At 37.8% G+C, this 13,447-nt stretch overlaps 2 long non-coding RNA genes across 2 annotated transcripts; both read left to right on the top strand.

Moving 5' to 3' along the window:
• Positions 1–3,600: 3,600 nt before the first annotated feature.
• Positions 3,601–5,656, top strand: LOC133831033 (uncharacterized). Its single transcript, XR_009892360.1, has 3 exons — positions 3,601–3,838; positions 4,769–4,838; positions 5,619–5,656. It is a non-coding gene; the product is annotated as an uncharacterized LOC133831033 (long non-coding RNA).
• A 24-nt stretch (positions 5,657–5,680) lies between these two features.
• LOC133831032 (uncharacterized) lies at positions 5,681–8,928 on the top strand. The gene is made up of 2 exons (XR_009892359.1): positions 5,681–6,584; positions 8,765–8,928. It is a non-coding gene; the product is annotated as an uncharacterized LOC133831032 (long non-coding RNA).
• The last annotated feature ends 4,519 nt before the right edge of the window (positions 8,929–13,447 follow it).

The following is a 13,447-nucleotide window of genomic DNA, read 5'->3' as shown; positions in this document are numbered from 1 at the left end:
TTTGAAATACATTTACAATCCAAAGATGTGGGTATAGTCGACCTAAGTGAAAAAATCGAACGTTTACAACGTGTCCCTCAAAACAACCACAGCCGTGGCGGCCAGGTAGGCCAAACATGTACGTACTGCTCCATGCCCTCCAACTCATGGTTGATCGATCATTTCCTTGTCCTTACCTGCACCACAGAGCACCCGTGAGTCGAGGCTCGGCAAGAAAACTTCACAGCATAACATATAATAATTTACTTTAACAAATACATAATTAATCAAACGCGTCAAAAAATTTACAAGTTTCTATCTGCATTCACAACAACACAATAGCATAACACCACATAAGTATAACAGCATATCAGCATAACAACACGTAAGCACAACAACGGTCTCTGCCGATCAGGGTGCGTTACCAAGCACCAAGTCCACGGCCTTAACTGAGCGGGTGAGTACAGCACCCTTGGAGGGTCTCGCCCTAGCGGCTTGCATTCAGCATGCTTAACGTCGTATTCAGCCTTTGTCATTCCCTTTGAGGGTCTCGCCCTGACGGCCTGCATTCAGCATGGTTAACGCTAATCTCAGTCATTTGTCGCTCCCAGCCCTTGCCGTTCTCGGCCTATGCCGTCTTTGACCCTTGTCGATCCCAGCCTTTTCTGACTCTGGCCTTTGCCGATCCCAGCATATGTCATCTCCAACCCTTGGCGATCCCGGCCTATGCCGTCTTTGACCCTTGCCTTTTCCAGCCTTCGCCGATTCTGTCACAAACACACATATGATGTTATAGTTGCAAAACATACATACAATGCTAAGCAGAATATAGTTCTACGGGCACAGACAGTTTACTTACCTTGTGTCCCAAGCTGACAACCCAAAGCGAACCCGAGCTTGAGCGGTAAAACCTAACCACAACGTAATGATAAATATCCATCACGATCTAAATCAATAAAAGCCTTTGGAATAGCATACTAGCCTCTGGGACCTCAAATTCTACTAAACCGGGTAGTAGGATCCTTCCCAAGCCTTAAGATTTGAGTTCCCGAGCTTAAAATCCTATTTTGGGATATATCCCCTATTTGGGTCGCAGCTCAGCCCCTTAGGGCAGCAGCGAGCTACAAGTCAGAGGGCCCCGAGGCTCTCTTCTGGGGACACAGGCCGCAACGTGCCTCAGCTTGTGTCGCAGCGCCTGGATCGATTCAGAGGTTCCCAAGCCTCCTAGGTACAGGCAGGCTGCGGCTCAAACCTACGAACCCAGTTTTTCCCAGCATTTTCAAATTCATAAACTCCCAAAAATCAACCCAACACATGTTCTAAGGCCAAAATTAAGTCTAAAATTCTCAGCAGCACAGCCTAGGCTTCAATTACACCCCCAAAAACTGAATCAAAACTTAATAACAGCCCATAATTCTAACCTTGAGTTTGAGAAACTCAATATCCTAATGTACGTCCTAATTCTCCACGGGCTATTAACAGGCTGAGATATGGCATAATTGTGTATCAGCCACGGGGATAGCATGTGCCCGGAGCCGCTACTCCCAGGTCCCACCTCTTTAGCTCGAGGTAACCGTAGGTTCACTGAAGTTGCTAAGGAGTTGGGTCAGAAGTATGGACACCGCGGACTAAGAAGACCTCCAGCTCGAGGTACGAGCCTGAGTTAGAGTCTGTAACCCCTTATAAAGTTAACCACGCAATGTAAACGTGTATATATCAGACATCACGTGTCTGATATATCCCTAAATTCTCGGACACGCAGCATAAACGTGCGTGTTCAGGCACCCACGACAAGGTTGGGCCGTGCGGCCCATTATCCCCCTTACCTATTGATTAGACCACACTTCATTTGTCAGGTTTTAGGAATTAATCATGAATGTCACAGAAGTGACATGATGGGTTGGAAGGTCACGGGATGACCCCCCTTGCCAACCCCCAGGTGCCCTCTCCTATAAATATGGAGACCCTGGGAGTTGCAAAGAGTTGGATTCTATTGTGTAAAGAAATACCCTATAAAGAATACCAGAAAACTAGCAATAATATTGGCTGGTGGAGTAGAAGGATTTTAACCTTTGAACCACCTAAAAAAGTATTCGTATCACTATTTTATTTCAAGATCATTCATCTGTTACGGTTCATTACTTAGCACTAATCCCACTCTCTTATTCTATTAATTACCTGTTGGCGAAGAACCGCGTCAACAATTTGGTGCTTTCATTGAGAGCTTGCTAGATTGGTGTTATCAAAAATACCCAATCATGGTGGTCACTCGCTCAAGACATGACAACGAGGCGGACCAACATGATGGGCAGGAGGCCCATCATGCCGCCATCTCTGATGACCAGAACCCTGAGGTTCAACAGCGGCTGGGCAAGCAGCCAATAGGCCAAGATGACACTGGAAGTTCGGCACCTCGGCCACCTAATCCGAACCCAGATTTTTACACGGCGTTAGAAATGGAGAATGCACAGTTGAGGAGTCAGCTGGCGAAAGCTAACCAGCAGATTAAGGAGGTGTTGGCCCGACTACCCCCTCTTACAACCGACATTAACGTTGGAAAGAGGCAAGGCGAAACTCATAAGTCCTGCCGGGGTAATCGGTCCAGGCCTAGCTGGTCGGTCAAACCGCCTACATCTAACTCTACTCCCACATCGCACCACTGGGAGACCACTTTTGAAGAATTCCCTAGGGCCGAGCAACAGTATAGCCGGTCGGTTCAAACTTCAACTCCCAGCTCACTACCACCCTCGAGTGCGCCCAGGAGGGCTCGAGGGAATTCTCGAAGGAGATCCGGGGAGGGCTCACAGTGACAGCCCGTCCCGGCCAGCCGTCCTGTGTCCCGCTTAGACCGCCGAGCGCAGGACCCGGAAGGTTGGCAGAACCGAGAGGCCCCTGCCTAACCTGATCCGCCCTGACGGGACCAGGATTGCATCCCCGGTCAGACATCCTCCTTCACCGATAAGATATCTGTCTCATCCTCGGCTAGTCCTGTTAGGAGTGTGTCCTAAAAGCATGTAAAGACATTTGTTTTTTCTGTGAATAAATATATACAATGGTTTATTATTATTGTCATATTTAGATTGTTAAATTATTATTTGAATAATTTTGTAAATATCAGAAAACACTACTACAAAATACCCTTTACGGGACACTTTTTTAGGACATGCACATAAATGCAAGTCCTTAAAAATATTTATGGAGTTTTTAGGACACTCATTGAGAGTCCTGAAAAAACATAATATATGACTCGCAATGAGTGTCCTAAAAAAATATGCGAGTCCTAAAAAACTATAGGCTAAAAAATGAGTGTTTTACTTAACAATTTTAAGGACTTGCTTTGGGAGTCCTTAATACTCTTTAAGGACTCGCTTTGCGAGTCCTAAAAACACATTGGTTGAAAAATTAGTAATTGTGACTTTTAAAGACTCGCTTTGCGAGTCCTAAAAAAGTATTAAAGACTCTCAAAGCAAGTCCTTAAAATATTTTGTAAAGAAGCATAGAAACACTCTTTCTTTCGAAAATATAGGATAAAAGGGTTTTATTTTAGTCTCACCCAATATATTTTTAATTTAAATAAAAAAAATTATGTTAACTAAAATAGAATTTATATATTAGAAATCTAATCCCTAATATACCACTAATGGATTGTAGCCGCAGACCCTCACCCTCACTCTCGATCTCTCCGTCGACGCACCCCTCACCCTCGATCTCTCTGTCGCCGCACCCTCACCCTCCCTCTCGATCTCTCCGTCGCCGCCTCTACCTCAGCCAGCCGATTGTAGCCGCACCGCCACCGTCGCCGACCGAATAGCACAGGCAGAAGGGACGATTCGCACGGAGCGAAGAGCACAGGCCGAAGGTATTAATCAATAATAATTTCCATTGCCAATAATAATAATAAAAAGGAAAAAAAATCAACCTAAGTTCTTGATATCTAAGCCAAGTGGAGTTGTTCAATATTAGTAGAAATGATGAAAATGAAAGAAAAATCAAGTCTGTCAACTTTTATTTTCTCATTTCTTTCTGGATATGATGCATGCTGGTTAATTGTATTTATGTATTTACATATTTTATAAAGATCATTGAGTCATTGCCTCGTTTGTTTGAACTTCGAACCATATTATTTTAGTTTGTGCTTTCATTCTATTGTAGATTGTGTGTATCTGGGTCTGGTTTTTCTGACCAATTTGAGTGTTGTTGATTTGTCTGGATTTTTTTGTACATATGTTTTTTTTTCTGTTCATTGGGTGATATCAAATAAAAGAAAGCTCGTGATTTTATTTTATTGTTCATCGGGGTGTATCACGGGATCCGTTTATTTCATTTATTTTGTTTTTCTGATGCATTCTTTCTGCCTGACCATTCAAGTAACGAAAATAGCATTTATAATTTATTCCATTGTTTGACGAAGTTTAAATATATTTGCGTAAATTGGTAAGCAGTGAATAAATTTTGCAACTTCAGAAAGTAGACCAATGTTATTCAGATTCTATATATATATATATATATTCATATAAATGGGGTGATAGTCTATAAAACCAGAGCTCACTGTGCAAGCTGAGCCAATCATGGACCCTTATGGCCCTTCTATAGTTGATGAAAATTTGGAAGCTATAGTGGTCAGGTTAGTTTTGGATTAACTTCTTTTTTGGGACATTTCATTGAAATTTATACATGATGATAAGTATTATGATCTGGCCATTAAACTGGTTTTTCAAGTGGATTAGTTGAATTTTGTTTGATTAATGAGCCAGAAGAAGAAAAGTTTGACTGATTTTGGTTATGGCAGTAAGGAGACTTTACCAGGTGGAGTTTCAGTCAATAAAAAGAGAGTTGAAAAAGGGCTTTCACAACTAAAGGTTTTCACTTTGTTTCTTTCTACTCTCTTCTGATTTTGGATTATCAAACCCAGTTTTAGATATTATTCAATTATGGAAGTTTATGGAACTAATAATAAACTATATTATATAATATAATCTCTTATACTATAACAAGCTCCCCTTTCTCCTTCAAGCAAGAGATGTTGGTCTCATTCTCACTTTCGTCTTGAGTAGTCTTTTATTTTTGTCTTTGGAAAGCAATTAATGTATGTATGCTAATATATAATATATTAAAAGCTACATGTGAGGATATATAATGATAACTTCCATGTCTAATTTCAGTAGCTCTAGTAATTAATAATCTCCAAAAAGGCCCGTCGGCAACATCATTCAATTCCTATTATGTATAATTCATCCCAATAAGGTTAATTAATTTCTCAATATATATATATATATATGTTTGCATAGCATGTTATATAGCTTGGTTCTTAGCAAAAATGGCATATATATGCATGCCTCTCCCCCTTGTGGTATTGAGGGTAATCAAATACTATCGATCAGATCATCACACTCTTCTTTGTATAGATTATTGAGTGGAACATCATCTATACCACTCATTAATATTAGTTTATGTAGCTATATATAGTTAATTAATTAGGAGACTCTAGCTATATACATGATATGTTTCTTGAATTTGGTTTGTCTTGTTCATGCAGCTTCTAATTGATGGTAACTTATTATTACAGTAACATAATTGCTGGTCCCTTTTGTGTGTTTATAATTTGTTTTTGTTTGCATATTGTAATGTGGTACTGACAGCTTAAAACAATGGCCATGAGTACTTATCCCCAAAAAATAGCATTTATTTATAATATGTACATTTGCTTTTGTTGATTTGTTTATACTATCTAATATTTTACAAATTTTTAGTAACGTACTTTATTAGAATATATAAAGCTGCTAATGTTTCCATTTGCACAAGTGTGGAGGTTGTGCAACTATTGAAATTGGTTTTGCAGCTTTTGAATTTCAAAGCTGGGATGGTTAGTTTTTATCTATTTAAAATAGTATAGATTTGTTAAGGATTAATATATATGTAATCACTGTAACTTTGTGATTTGGAGAGGGCTATACAAGGGTCCCGTTATTAGAACTGGAGAATTTCTTTTTTTGATGTTCTTTACATTTTAGTCAAATTTGCTTTACTTGATAGGTGTACGAGTTTATATAAGAGTCTTGCTAGGAAGTTGCAAGGAAGAATATATATTTGAGAGTTATATATTGAGAATCCAATTAAAAGAAAGTGGAAAGGATCAATGAGAGAAGTTGACCGTTGTTTTCATTTGGTTTCAGTTTAATTTAAGAGTTTGGTCAAAGTATGTAGTTCACTAGTTGCTCCTGGGCCTTTTAAACAAAAAAATCTTAGTAGCTCCTGGACCTTTTAAACAAAATATCATATGGAGCGTTGTTATATAGGCACCAGTAGTGGTTGGTGTCTAACACCACCACATTTTGATGGGTACAATTTACTAGCAGATCATATGTATTTTATTCTAAATAAAAAAAGCTCTTAAAAGTGTTCATTAGACAAATGATAGTTGATACAAGGGTGACATGTAAAAGAATATACAAGTATGTATGCATATATTTGTTGTGTTGATTTTAACCGTTTTAAAAGAGCATGTCAACATCTGACATTTTTCTTTTTTTATAATGTTGATTAAAATGAATAGGTTAATATTTTGATTGGTCTTAAAGCATTGGATTGGTAGCTAATTGCAAGAGGTATGTTGCATTTGATTTAGTTTTAAAAAATTTCAATATTTTATAATTTTGAATGATAACTGTACTATTTTAGTGGAGTTTGAATATCTTAGATATTCATCCGTAGTGAAGTAGGTTCTGGAAATTCTGTGTGTTGCGGTGATAACGGAAGATTGAGAACTTGCATGTCTTAGTGAAGTAGGTTCTGAGAATTTTGTGTGCTGCGGTGATATATGGATGAAAACCTGTGTGTTGTTTGATTTGATTGACATGTTGGTGTTGATTGTGATAAATGTCTAGGCTAGTAAATTAGGGGATATGCTATCCAATTTTCTATAAATTTTTTTGTACTGAGTTTTGTGTGGAAATATAAAAAAGATGACTGCCACAATGATAAATTTGTGATCTGGATATTTAACATTTGAACCCTCATATGAACTTGGTTATCAAAATAATTTTTGATCCCCTCTTATGAATGCTCAGCGTTCCCTCTTTAATCATAGAAATGAATAAAGTATATGTTGCACTTGTTTAGTTTCACAACGGGTACAGATCTAATAGCTCACTATGTTCTTAAAAAGACAAAGATAAGCAAATAAGTTGTCCCATCAAAAATTAAAATCACACAACTGCATTAGGCCAACATAAGTGACATTTTGTGTTTACTTTCTTGAATCATCCGTGTATTTACAATGCATGGTATTTTTCCTTTTTATGGAAGATATATATATATATATTGTTGTTGAATTTGTATTATGGACTTATATAAACTTTATGCTGATGAATTTAACATTAAATAAAAAACTATCAATAATATTTCTTTTTTAAAATTTACATTAATATCTCAGTTGACTGGTCTTTGTAGCACCTTAATTTGACTTCCATAATAGCAGCTATTTGCCTGGCCTAATTTAGCTTTGGTCTCTAGATATGTCTCAAATAATTTTGATGTACTTTTGCCTCGTCTGTTACCAAACATTGGTCCCAAAACAATTACTTTATTTATTAAGTTGGATTTGTGTAATTAAAACAATATTCAACCATGTTAATAATAATATTGGTTAAAAGCATTTTAAAAGTAGTCCCAATATAATAGGTGAACTTTTAGGGGAGTGGCCCAGTAAATTAATTCAAAATATTTATGTAATGGTTGGCTCAAGTAAATGTATACCAAAAAAAAAAAGTATGGTCCAACTTTACTACATCACCAGCTTTGTATAAATAATTTGGTTATTGCATTTTTATGACTATTTTATACAATAAAATAAATTAGTTGCTTCAGACAATTAAAGGATCCCCTCCTATAGAATTAGAACAACGTTAATCAAAGATTAGATTTAATAATTGGTTAACTTTTGTGAGTCACTTTTGAGTAATTGATTATATACTAATCCCTGTAATATACTAATACAACATATTGAATAAAATGATGATAATTTCTATGTTTTGTTGTTTCATGAGAAATGAGAATCCAAACTTTTTAGATAACGTGACAAATTGTGTGATGTTCAACCAAATATTAATATATCATATGAAGTTTAGTACTCATCTTGTCCGTGAGCTTTGCTATTTTAATTGTCACATCAGTTTTGGTATCAATATATATATATATATTAATCAAACTTCCTCAAATATGTCTCAAGACATTTTTTATGCTTAGATTGATAAATATCTTTATTTTGGCTCACTTGTTAATATGAATATATATATATATATAAATTTTCATGTTATAACAAATATTACAGGAATGATTTGTGTGTGGTTTAGACATTTTGTGAGGTATTTTGATTGATCATGAGCAAATATTAGTGAGCAGAATAAGTTGATTGTATATTTGCTAATGTGCTATGAATGATTAGTAATTTGGTTTATTAATGTCTATGTGATTTGATAAACTAACTAGCTTGAACACTTTTAAATTGAGACTGACAGATATGTATTCCTTAGTTTAAAGAACTAAGACTAACTACTTAAGCCATGAGAAAGTGTCGATATTCTTAGCTGTACAAGGGTCTTGTTTTTAGAACTTGAGAATTTCTTATTTTGATGTTCTTTACATTTTAGTCAAATTTGCTTTACTTGATAAGAAACATTGAGGGGAACTATGATATATGAGTGGTTGAAATGACCATGGCTATATATGCTTTGAATTTATTACCACTAATATAATTATAATTAAATTTTTGTTTTTTTTTTTTCAGTTCACCTTCGACAAGCCATATACTACTCAAGAAATTGATGAAGTTAGAGAAGAATGGGCAATGTTATTTTTACATTTGGTTAGAGCAAAATGAATGATGTTATAGCTAGCTAATTACAATACATGTTTAGAAATTTTAAATTTATTTCGTAAAATTTTTTGCCATTTTTTTAGTATTTTCTTTTCAAATTCTTTTGATACATATTCGACACTCAAATGGATATATATATTTTTAAATCAAAATTAAAATTGTAGCTGTATTTTTTTTTAAAAAAAATTACTTTTAAAGTCATGCAAAGCGAGTCCTAAAAAATTACTCGCGAGTCCTAAAAAATTACTTAAAGGCACTCAATCCGATTTTTTAGGACTAGTATTGCGAGTCCTAAAAACATTTTTTTAGGACTCGAGTTACTTAAAGGTATTCAACTAGATTTTTTAGGACTCGCAAAGATTTTTCAGGACTCGCATTGCGAGTCCTAAAAAGTTACTTAAAGACACTCAACCAGATTTTTTAGGATTTGCATTGCGAGTCCTAAAAACATTCTTTTAGGACTCGCAAAGCGAGTCCTAAAAACAGTTTTTTAGGACTCGCATTGAGAGTCTTAAAAAACCTTAGTTTTTAAGGCTCTCAAATAGAGGACTCGCGCCCCGCGAGTCCTAAATAAATTTTTAGGACTCGCAATGCTAGTCCTAAAAAACTTTTTTTGTAGTAGTGAAAATTCCATATTCATTATTGAGGATGTGATCTTGTATTAGTACGAGAGAATTAAGATCACATGAATGAATAAAAATAGTCAACAACAACAAATTAAAGTTATGGAATTCTTTAATTGGAGTTGTAAGTACGGTTTACTGAGTATCATAATGATACAAATAATCTAGATTCGGATTATTGATGTGGTAAGACATCTTGGTAAATGTGCTTTATATAATATGATTATATATGATATGGACCGATATGAATTAAAGTCTTTATCCAAAAATCACTTAACAATAAAGACTTGTAATTCATATCATAACTGATGATCATTTATAGATCAACCTAAATCCTGAGTGTTCATGAACTCATGTTCATGTTTATTAAATCTTTTGATTCATTCGTTAAGGTCTCTTCAAAGAATGAGGCTAATGAATTTTGTTTTGGAGATTTAATATCATGGATGGCTGGGAACATGTATCAACAATACATAATCTAATATTTCCTAACGAATCGTATATTAGTTCCCTTAAGGGTTAATTCTGGAACTGAATGATTTTGAGCTCAAATCTATAATTAGATTATAGATTAATTATTCACTAGTGAATTAATGGTACTTAAGGAATAAGAAGTAAATTATAAAGATTAAATGGTAATTCTCCCATTCTAATTTATGAATTAATTAATTAGAGGGTTGAACTATTGTAAGATGGTTATATCAATGAACGACTTAAGAAAAAGATTTCTGTAAAAGTATATCTATAACATAAAGAGTGCAATTCTGAATTTATAATGGAGTAATATCAGAATTAATAAATTAACTATTATAATTAAAGAGTTTAATTATTTAGTTTTAATTTATTGGAGCTTAATGTTATAGGTCCATGGTCCCCAAAATGGCTCAAACAATCACTGTCAAAGGCAAATACAAAAATGGGCAAAAAGGACTTATGTGATAAGTAAAATATTTTTCTATGTATCAAACATAAATATTGTTTAATTATGTGTAATTAATTAATTAATTATTTGATTTAAAAAATATATAATTAATTTTGAATTAATTTATTTTTGGGATTTTTGGTATTTAAATAATAATAAAAATTGGGAAAAATCACATGCCTGCACATGCATGTGGTACACGTGTGGCACAGTGCATAGGCACTGTGCTACACGCATAAGAGATGGACTGAGTCTCTTGATTCCACAATTTTAGTTATTTAAATATTAAATAAATAATGAGATATTTTAATATGATTAAAATATTATTATTTAAACAAAAATCTGATAACTGATCAGTTATTTTGAATTTGTTTAAAATAACAAATATTTTAATATATTGGATATTATTAAATATTGGATATCAGTTTTCACAGAACGTAAGTTTTCAGGGATAAAAAAATATCTAGGATTCTCTCAGAGAAAGAGAACAGTGACAAAAACAAAGGTCATTGTTCTTCACAAAACCTAGGTCCAAACTTTATCAGATCTCATGTGTTGAGAACATCTGATAAATAGTTATTGCCTATTATTTGTATAGCGAGCCCACACTCGTTCTTTGTGTGACTAAGAACATTTTGGAAGATCTTGGTGTGAGATCTCAAGGATTCAACCATACGAAAAGATTACAGCAAGGAAGGACCTGAGGTAATTTTTTCTATTCTTGTCCTTAATTCAATATATATATGAGTGTGAAGAGGTAGATATAGAAATCTTATGGGATTAATCTGACAATATGATTGTTGTTCCGCTGCGCATAATCTCTGATTTGATCAATAAAAACCAACAAGTCCGAGATATTCCAGCTTATGGGAGCAGTAGGAGAAATCCACCTTCCGCAGGCAGGGCTTTCCCATCGTAGCAGGGCACCCAGAGAAGTCCCGGATCCTCACCCCCAGAGGCGGGCTCCAAGCTTCTCAAACGGGAGCTATTGGACCGAAAGCCGCCGTAGTGACCTTTCTGGTGGAGACCTACGCCAATGCCTGAGTTCTGCGTAGAGTCCTCAAGCCACCCTAAGAGACGACCTCCGAGATCGTCCAAACTCTCAAAGAGGAGGCCTGGTGGGAAATGGCAGCCGAGCTCGTCCAAGGGAAGACTTGTCCGAGGTACGCGACAGCGGGAATGTCCCGCATAACCTATTCCAAGATAGGAGGGACAATGACCCGCCAAATGTGTACAATGGATCCGGAGTTGTCGAACAGCCCCGGAATAACCAAGGAAATTAGGACAAAACCCTTGAGCGCCTGGCTCAGATGGAGGAGCTAATGAGGAAGCTTCTGTCAGAGAAAGAAAAAGATGAATATGATTCAGGGGACGAACTTGAGCTCTTCGCCCCTAGAATAGCAGCAACGGCATACCCACTCGGTTTCTGTATGCCGCACCTGTCCAAATTCAACGGAGACAGAGATCCGTCAGATCACCTAGGTATGTTCAATACCCTGATGATGGCCCACAACGTTGGCCCCGAGCTGAGGTGTTTAATATTTCCCTCCACCTTGACTGGGCCGGCCAGACAGTGGTTCAAACAGAGTAAAAAACAGTCAATCAGCTCATGGAAAACTTTCTCTACTGACTTCAAAAGAGCATTCCGAGCTTCCCAGGCTACCCGCGTCAAGACCGACACCCTGGCGAACGTACGGCAGCAACCCGATGAGCCTTCTCTGAAGGCTTACCTGAGCAGATTCGCGAACGTCGCTGCTTGGGCCAGAGATGCAGATGAGGACTGGAATCCTCGTCGGAGGGGGACTCTGGAATGAGATACAGAGGAAGGGAGTCAGCTCCGTAAGCGAATTCTAAATAGGGCCCAGGGGTGGATCAACTTGGAGGAGGCGCAAGCCTCAGCTGCAAGAACCAGTCAGGTCCCCGAGCAGCCCACTGGAGTGGGAACGAAGGTCGCGACAGCGACCCAAACCGTTACACAGAATAACCAGTTTGGTGGAGGCAAGAGAAAGGGGAGCAGTGAGGGCAACCAGCACGGCCCAAAGAAGAATAAGTCCGGAGAAAAATTTAAGCCGGTCTACGCGACTTATACGGAGCTCACCCACTCTAGGGAGAACATCTTCCTAGCAAACTCCGTTCTCCTTCCCTGGAAGAAGCCGGAGCCGTTAAAACACCAGAAGGGAAAGTGAGACCCTTCTAAGTTTTGCCGGTTCCACAACGACGTTGGCCACAATACCGATGACTGTAGACACCTGAAGGATGAGATCGAGACTCTCATCCGAGCCGACCCCTTGGCTCAGTATGCGCGGAACAGAGCTCCCGCAGGCCATCCAGCTCCGGAAGTCCCGGTCATTCAGCCCGGGTCTCGGGTAGATTAGGACGTCCCTCCTCCCGTGATAGGAGGAGAGATCTCCACGATCTTTGGAGGTCCTCATCTGGCTGGCACGAGCCGAGGTGCCCAAAAGAGGTATGTCAACGAACTTAAGGCTCATAATGGAGTGGAGTTCGTCCCCGAGCAGCATCTACCAAAGCAACAACGATTGGAGAGGCAACCAATCATTTTTACTGAAGAAGATGCCAGCCACGTTCAGTTCCCTCATAACGGCCCTCTGGTCGTAGCAGTACAACTCGCTAATTAGAGGGTTAGGAGAGTGCTGGTCGATAATGGGAGCTCAGTAAACCTTCTATTTCGTTCCACACTGGAGAAGATGGGTTTGTCTGTCACCGAGCTAAAAGCAACCTCCATGATGCTTTATGGATTCTATGGAGAAGGATCGGCGACAATAGGGACGATCGAGTTGGTGATCACCTTAGGAGAGGGACCTCAGATAGTCTCAAAACTCCTCGAGTTCGTGGACATCGACTGTCCCGCCGCGTACAATGCCATTTTGGGTCGACCTACTCTTATAGCTTTCGAAGCCATTACCTCCATCCACCACCTCACGCTGAAATTCCCCTCTTCCACGGGGATATGCACGGTCTGTGGCGATCAACTTGTTGCCAGGGAATGCTACAGCATTTCCATGAAGGGAAAATTAAAACCCGGGCACT

This window comes from Humulus lupulus, chromosome 4 (genome assembly GCF_963169125.1).
Source record: "Humulus lupulus chromosome 4, drHumLupu1.1, whole genome shotgun sequence".
Classification (NCBI taxonomy): Eukaryota; Viridiplantae; Streptophyta; class Magnoliopsida; order Rosales; family Cannabaceae; genus Humulus; species Humulus lupulus.
Note: the sequence above shows the minus strand (reverse complement) of the source record. Positions and strands in the feature narration are given on the sequence as shown.